The sequence below is a fragment of the Podarcis cretensis genome (assembly GCF_951804945.1).
Source record: "Podarcis cretensis genome assembly, chromosome: 2".
NCBI classification, from domain to species: domain Eukaryota; kingdom Metazoa; phylum Chordata; class Lepidosauria; order Squamata; family Lacertidae; genus Podarcis; species Podarcis cretensis.
This window is the reverse complement of record NC_137171.1, coordinates 59,645,971-59,654,643: the sequence shown is the minus strand read 5'-3', so window position 1 is coordinate 59,654,643 and position 8,673 is coordinate 59,645,971.

The window sequence follows — 8,673 nt, the reverse complement described above, 5'->3', positions numbered from 1 at the left end:
TTGCGAAGCACCTCCAAAATGGAAAACCCTTTCGTCTAGCGGGTTTTTCGTCTTGCGAGGCATTCGTCTTGCGGGGCACCACTGTATCTGATTTTTAGAAGACATCTGAAGGCAGCCTAGTTTAGGGAAGTTTTTAATGTTTGATGTTTTATCGTGTTTTTTATATTCTGTTGGGAGCTACCCCGAATGGCTAGGGAAACCTAGCCAGATGGATGCGTTATAAGTAATACATTATTATTATTATTATTATTATTATTATTATTATTATTATGCTTCAGGAGAAATTCAAAAACATTTCCATATACCCAGGTTAAAATATACTGGCTACGGCAAAGGTGAAGGGTATGTGCGTGCTTTTAAATATTTTTAGAAGTTCTAAACATTTTTAAATGCTCCAGATGATTTTAAAATGTTTTTATTTGGTTTTAAATTGTGCTGCTTTAATGTGTTGATTTTGGGGGAAGGAAGGGATACAAAATTAATAAACAATAAGTAAATGAAATGTTTTCACACTCAGCAAAGCACCACCCTGCTACAAAACTGTTATTTCCGCTTTCTTCCCTGTGCTGTCAGCCTGTGATTTGACTTCCCTGAAATTGTTGCTATAAAACAATATGAAAGACTTGAGAGGGCTGTTCCTTGGTGTGAGGTCCATGGGGTTTTTTCACATCAGTATCATCAAATATATATCTAAAGCCAGAGTTCAAAACCTTTAAACCAAGATAAAATTACACATTTTGGAGCCATCGGTGCCAAGCCTACTGCTAATGTCTGAATAGTCTTCTGATGGCTCCCATCACTGCATAAAACTCTAGGCTTCCTGGTTTATTCTCTTCTATCTTCCCAATCCCCTTTTTCATTTCATGCCTCCTACCCATTTTATATTTACAGTTTTGATATATCCATCTCTTTCCCCCCTCACAGCAAAGTGCTTGTATTGTAACAATGCTGTGCCTGATACAAGAAGACTTTAGGTTAAAACTGACCACCCAAATGCTTGTATTCTACACTTTGATCTCAAATCCCAATGAACTGCTCTGTGTTTTGCTTTTCAGCATAAGCCATGTGATACAAAGGATGTAAAACCTGGCTGAAGAACAGAGGGTCTAGCAGTAACTAAACAAGAGAAAGGGCATGGAGATTTGTGGTAAACAGAGTTCTGTTGTTGTCAGTGAATGCCTTGTGGGACAGCCCTTGGATTGCTTTTATGCACTGAAACTTGGCTTCATCGTTCATGTTTTGATTTTTCTTCTTTACAGTATATATACAAAACCCAGTGCTCTTCCTATTCATCTTCTCACTTAACTAAAAATAAAAGAAGTCCTGGATATTTGTATCTGGATAATATGGAATATTTGATATAGTGAGGAGTAAACACACATGAAAACAAGCCCTTTTATTCTATTTATTTACTGTCTACATTGGTAAAGGACAGGGTGGTAGGAGTGCACTGCTCAGGTGACCTCCTTCCACCTGAGTCAGTGTGATACATATGCACCTGTGGAGCCAATCTGGTGATACACCCACCTCACTCCCACCTCATCCCTCTCTGTCCTGGTATACAGTAGTGACCCAGCTAGAGGTATAGTGGGGTGAGGGATGCAGCCCCACCATGCCACCTGCTACCTACTGGTCTGCTTTTGGCTCACCAGCAATACTGGACAGCACAATCCTATACATGTAGTCCAGTGTTTCCCAACCTTGGGTCTCCAGCTAGTTTTGGACTACAACTCCCATCATCCCTAGCTAGCAAGACCAGTGGTCAGGGATGATGGGAATTGTAGTCTGAAAACACCTGGAGACCCAAGGTTGGTTAAACACTGATGTATACTCAGTGGTAACCACAATTGAGTTCAATGCACTGGACATGAAGACATACTCTGGACATTTTATCTGACCTTCAGGCTCTAAGGTCAACTTGCATCTTTCACCTTCATACTGAAACTGGCCACAGTGCAAAACTGGGTGACAAATGAACCCAACTGCTGGTGCTAGCTAATCTTGCCATTGTTGCTTCAAAATCTTCAACCCAAAAGCCTGATACTGATTTGCAAGCATCGCCGTGAGATCTCCTATATTCTAATCATGAATGCTACAGTCCTGTTGCACAACAAATTATAATGGGGATCCTCTAATTTTATCCAGAGTGGCCAAATATTGGTGGTCAGGACCATATGGAGAAATACGTCTCTAAGGCAGCCAAATTAGCCCGAGGTGAGACCCAAAGAAACAGATTCTTGGGAAGCATATCAGAAGCATTTTTAAAGTGTTTTGTTTCCAAGTTTTACAAGAAAGGAGCACTCTCTTTCCTAGCAGCTACACTTACAATCTTCCAGCCCTTCTGTATGGAACAGATCTCAGGTGCACCAAAATTCTCATAGGAGCGGCAACCTACCTGTTCAAAGTTCACAGCCTTAAAGAGCCTTTCTGCTGCATGGTAACAAACTCCTTTGCAAGACCCTGTGGTGGTGATGACATAAATATATTTGCTAAATAACTTAATTAAAGCATTGATGTTTTGTGTGAACACAAAGAAATATATAGTCTACATCCAATATAAGTAGCGGTCTTGAGGGAAGACAAGATTCTTTGAGGGAGTCTCTGTTAGTGTTCCCCTTGTGGCTCAAGCACACAGCTTGATTCCATCAGGAGCTGTGCATTCAGTATTTTGGGTCCTATCCTGCGGAACTCCCTCCTGGCTGTGACCTCGCAGGTCCACTCCCTATCTGGTTTCTAGTGCTCAAGCAAGGCTCTTATTTCAGCAGGCATTTTAAGTTCTTCTGTTTTATGATTAATTTTAACCAATGTTGTTTACAATGTCTCTCTTGTACTTTTATTGTACATTGCTTAGAAGCTTTGCTGTTAAAGCTTCTAGGCTTTAACAAATAAATTGTTCAAGCTTCTAAATTTTAACAAATAAATTGTTGAAATACATCTTAATGAAATGAAATAAACACTTGGCAGGCTCTAAGACAGAGACTCCCAGGGTCTTTTGGGAGATGCATACTTTTGGCTTACGTCTTAAAGAAGCTACAGATGCAGGCAAAGCAATTAGTGACATTTGGGATGTGTAAAGCATGTCAATAACCAGGACAATAAATTAAAATAAAGCTTCTAATTTCTGGAAAATAAGAAACAGACTAGATTTCAGAAAGGAGGCTCTGAAATCTGAAATATCCCAATTAAAATCGCAAATAACAAAGGAAGCCTTTCTTGTTTTTTTCAGTTCTGGGCATACTATATTATTCCCATCTCAAATGCATCAGTAAGAGCTTCCAGATTTTTATTCTATTTAGCTGCTATATAATAATAAAAAAGAGCAGTTGAAATGAATAAAGTGCCTGATAGTTTTTTTTCCTGTTTTAGTTCTAGGAATATTACAAATACAGATATGCATCAGATTTGGGCAAACCCCAAAGGAATATTCAGGGCTTGTTCAAACTGAAGCAAGCACCTTGTACAAAAAGGAGAAACTCTGAAATGATTCAGGCTGCTTCAAAAATTTGAACATTGAAAAAACACTGCAGGCCGTGCGCAAAAAGTGGAACTGTTCTCACCAAGCTTGCCATAAAAGGAAAATGCCAAGGTGGAAAGAGAGTGTGGCAGAAGTCTTTTCTGACTGACAGGTATAGCTTCTAATCACAGGGAATGATTTTACCAGGGCCTTCCTCTCTCGCACTGTGAGTGGAGGTGAGGATCTTGAAGTAATATATGACCTTGTTAATGTCTGCACTGTGCTGCTGAATAGTTCTGCTAGTGGTGCTTGCTTAGAAAATGCTGGGTGTTCAGGTCCTTCACCTCTGCCACATGCTCATACATCTACATCCACTCCTGCCAAACTGTGGAATGGCTAGAAGATGCTATCTTGTCCTTCACAACAGGTAGCAAAATATTTTTTGCCAGCCTGACCTTTGGCAGATATAGACCCCATTACAACCTGTTCCTTACTAAGCCCCAGGTCTGACAGGACTAAACCTTGTATACGGGATACTGTTTTATTTGATGTTATATTGTTAACTGCCCTGGTTAACACTTTGGTAAGGAAAGGCAGAATATACGTTTAGCTAACTAACCGGATACAACCCTTTGTCTTTAAGAAAGTACAAGATAACTGATTTCCCCCGCAACTTATTGCAGTTTGTAGCTAAAGTGTCCAAACAGAAAGGCCTCCAACATTTGACAGCTGAAAAGGAGACACCGTTGTGCAGTTGTAACCACATTATTTTCTGAGCGTCCAGTCCATATCACCCACAGAAAGATACAATGCATCAGTCTCTTCTCCATTAGCTCCTCTCCATTGTACGTACTTTCTCTGCAACAAACTGTCTTTCAGCGAGTTAAGAACCTGCTTACGGTTTTGATTGAAGCTACACTGGAGAATTGCAATTGCATGACAATCCAATATAACATGGCCCTTCCCTGGATGCCCCTATCAAACAAAGTATGTTGGTGTTTCCTGGTTTCTCATTAAAAGAGCTCTCTTGGCCTTGGCAAACAGATACATCAGCAAAAAATTGATCAGGCCAGGACTGTGGCAGACATGAAGTGTACAACTGCAACTAACAGACTATCATACTACACATCCTAAGCCTCTTCATATGTAAGAAAACCCAGGCTGAAGGAATCTGTTGTGGTTCTATCTTGTTGCTAAACTTGTGAGTCAAATTTTCAGTTAGGCTTCTCTGAGTGCAACCAGAATTAACTGAGCTGTGCATCTAAGTGATCATATACTCAGGAACTGTTTGAGAAAACCTAAATACAGATTAGGCCATAGCTTGCACATTTTTGTGTGATTGCTGTTGCAATTGCAGTTGCGACATAGACTGTATGATGATTGGACTTACAGAATATAACTTCAGCATTCAGTGTGGAAATGTGCTGATTGCTACTTATTTGTTTATTTCCTTATTGAGTCTAATTTCATATGAAACATTTTCTGTTTCTCAAAAAAAAAAAGAAAAAAAGAAAAGAAAAAGAAAATGAAAACAAACCAGTGAGAAGAATTTTGGAAATGTTGTTTTCATAGCACTAAGTTTTATTTGGTTTCCTCTGCAAAGTGTTCTGGGGAAAATTTCCATGAAAAGAAAAGACCACACACACTATTTCCACACAACTGCATGATTACTCTTAACCAGAAACTTGGGGGATTTGTACAATTTTGAATGATGCTGAATCCTTCGTGCTTTGCCAAAATTGGGGGGGGGGGGGAAATCATGAACAAATGAAAATGTGTTTCATGGCAATAATGAATTGGCTAGTTCATATGGCCAGGGCAAGCAAAATTGGGTAGCTCTGCCCCCAAAGCACCCACTCTTCCCTATGACCCAACCCCTATGTCACACCTTAAATAAGCTCTTTATTTTTTATTTAAAGTTAGTTTTGTGCTTATTAATAAAATGTCCAGACTCTTGGAGTTGGAGGAGACTTTAGATCACTTACAAAGTGTCTTTATACACATATTGTGATCAACCCTTAGCTTTTCTTGGCTGCTAGTCATTGCCTTCTGTAAATTCAAAACATGGTTTCCTTTAAAACTTACTTATTAAAATTACCATAGATCCAGTATAGAAGTGATTAGCTGTAGAATTTTCAAAGCTGCCTAAAAGATACAATGTCATAATTCTCAAACTAGAATGTCAATATTAGAAGTTGCTAAAAATTTAGGTCAGGGGGAAAGTAGGTTGGCAACTATTTTGAACTTATAAAATACACTGCCTTCTCCCAAAAGCTTAGATTTTGTTCATATATATATATATATATATCCCCTTCGTGGATCACTGCCTTGCCGTGGCGAAGGGGCTTGAATAACTCAGAGAAGCTATGAACTATGCCGAGCAGGGCACCCAAGATGAACAGGTCATAGTGGAGAGTTTTGACCAAACGTGATCCACCTGGAGGAGGAACCGGCAAGCCACTCCAGTATCCCTGCCAAGAAAACTCCATGGACAAAGTCAACAGGCATATAAAAGTTATGACGCTGGAAGATGAGCCCCTTAGGTCAGAAGGTGTCCAACATGCTACTGGGGAAGAGCGGAGGACAAATACAAGTAGATCCAGAGCTGATGAAGCGGCTGGGCCAAAGCCGAAAGGACGCTCAGTTGCGGATATGCATGGAAGCGAAAGGAAAGTCCAATGCTGTAAAGAAAAATATTGCATAGGAACCTGGAATGTAAGATCCATGAACCTGGATAAGTTGGATGTGGTCAAAAATGAGATGGCAAGAATAAATATTGACATCCTGGGCATCAGTAAACTAAAATGGACGGGAATGGGTGAATTCAGTTCGGATGACCATCATATCTACTACTGTGGGCAAGAAACCCGTAAAAGAAATGGAGTGGCCCTCATAGTCAACAAAAGAGTGGCGAAAGCTGTACTGGGATGCACTCTCAAAAATGATAGAATGATCTCGATACGAATCCAAAGCAGACCTTTTAACATCACAGTAATCCAAGTTTATGCACCAACTATTGGTGCTGAAGAAACTGAAATTGACCAATTCTATGAAGACTTACAAGACCTTATAGAAGTGACACCAAAGAAGGATGTTCTTCTCATTATAGAGGATTGGAATGCTAAAGTAGGGAATCAAGAGATAAAAGGAACAACTGGCAAGTTTGGCCTTGGAGATCAAAACGAAGCAGGGCAAAGGCTAATAGAGTTCTGTCAAGAGAACAAGCTGGTCATCACAAACACGCTTTTCCAACAACACAAGAGACGACTCTACACATGGACATCACCAGATGGGCAACATTGAAATCAGATTGATTATATTCTCTGCAGCCAAAGATGGAGAAGCTCTATACAGTCAGCAAAAAGAAGACCTGGAGCTGACTGTGGCTCAGATCATCAGCTTCTTATAGCAAAATTCAAGCTTAAACTGAAGAAAGTAGGAAAAACCACTGGGCCGGTAAGATACAATCTAAACCAAATCCCTTATGAATACACAGTGGAAGTGAGGAACAGGTTTAAGGATTTAGATTTGCCGGACAGAGTGCCTGAAGAACTATGGGTGGAGGCTCGCAACATTATACAGGAGGCAGCAACTAAAACCATCCCAATGAAAAAGAAATGCAAGAAAGCAAAGTGGCTGTCCAACGAGGCCTTACAAATAGTGGGGGAGAGAAGGCAAGCAAAATGTGAGGGAGATAGTGAAAGATACAGGAAATTGAATGCAGATTTCCAAAGAATAGCAAGGAGAGACAAGAAGGCCTTCTTAAACGAGCAGTGCAAAGAAATAGAGGAAAACAACAGAATGGGAAGAACCAGAGATCTGTTCAAGAAAATCGGAAATATGAAAGAAACATTTCGTACAAAGATTACCATAATAAAGGACAAAAATGGTAAGGACCTAACAGAAGCAGAAGACATCAAGAAGAGGTGGCAAGAATACACAGAGGAATTATACCAGAAAGATATGGATGTCTCGTACACCCCAGGTAGTGTGGTTGCTGACCTTGAGCCAGACATCCTGGAGAGTGAAGCCAAATGGGCCTTAGAAAGCACTGCAAATAACAAGGCCAGTGGAAGTGATGGTATTCCAGCTGAACTATTTAAAATTTTAAAAGATGATGCTGTTAAGGTGCTACACTCAATATGCCAGCGTTTGGAAAACTCAGCAGTGGCCAGAGGACTGGAGAAGATCAGTCTACATCCCAATCCCAAAGAAGGGCAGTGCCAAAGAATGCTCCAACTACCGCACAATTGCACTCATTTCACACGTTGGCAAGGTTATGCTTAAAATTCTACAAGGAAGGCTCAAGCAGTATGTGGACCGAGAACTCCCAGAAGTGCAAGCTGGATTTAGAAGAGGCAGAGGAACCAGAGACCAAATTGCAAACATGCGCTGGATTATGGAGAAAGCTAGAGAGTTCCAGAAACACATCTACTTCTGCTTCATTGACTATGCAAAAGCCTTTGACTGTGTCGACCACAGCAAACTATGGCAAGTTCTTAAAGAAATGGGAGTGCCTGATCACCTCATCTGTCTCCTGAGAAATCTCTATGTGGGACAAGAAGCTACAGTTAGAACTGGTTATGGAACAACTGATTGGTTCAAAATTGGGAAAGGAGTACGACAAGGCTGTATATTGTCTCCCTGCTTATTTAACTTATATGCAGAATTCATCATGTGAAAGGCTGGGCTGGATGAATCCGAAGCCGGAATTAAGATTGCCGGAAGAAGTATCAACAACCTCAGATACGCAGATGACAGAACCTTGATGGCAGAAAGTGAGGAGGAATTAAAGAACCTTTTATTGAGGGTGAAAGAGGAGAGCGCAAAATATGGTCTGAAGCTCAACATCAAAAAAATGAAGATCATGGCCACTGGTCCCATCACCTCCTGGCAAATAGAAGGGGAAGAAATGGAGGCAGTAAGAGATTTTACTTTCTTGGGCTCCATGATCACTGCAGATGGTGACAGCAGTCACGAAATTAAAAGACACCTGCTTCTTGGGAGAAAAGCAATGACAAACCTAGACAGCATCTTAAAAAGTAGAGACATCACTTTGCCAACAAAGGTCCGTATAGTAAAAGCTATGGTTTTCCCAGTAGTGATGTATGGAAGTGAGAGCTGGACCATAAAGAAGGCTGATCGCCGAAGAATTGATGCTTTTGAATTATGGTGCTGGAGGAGACTCTTGAGAGTCCCATGGACTGCAAGAAGATCAA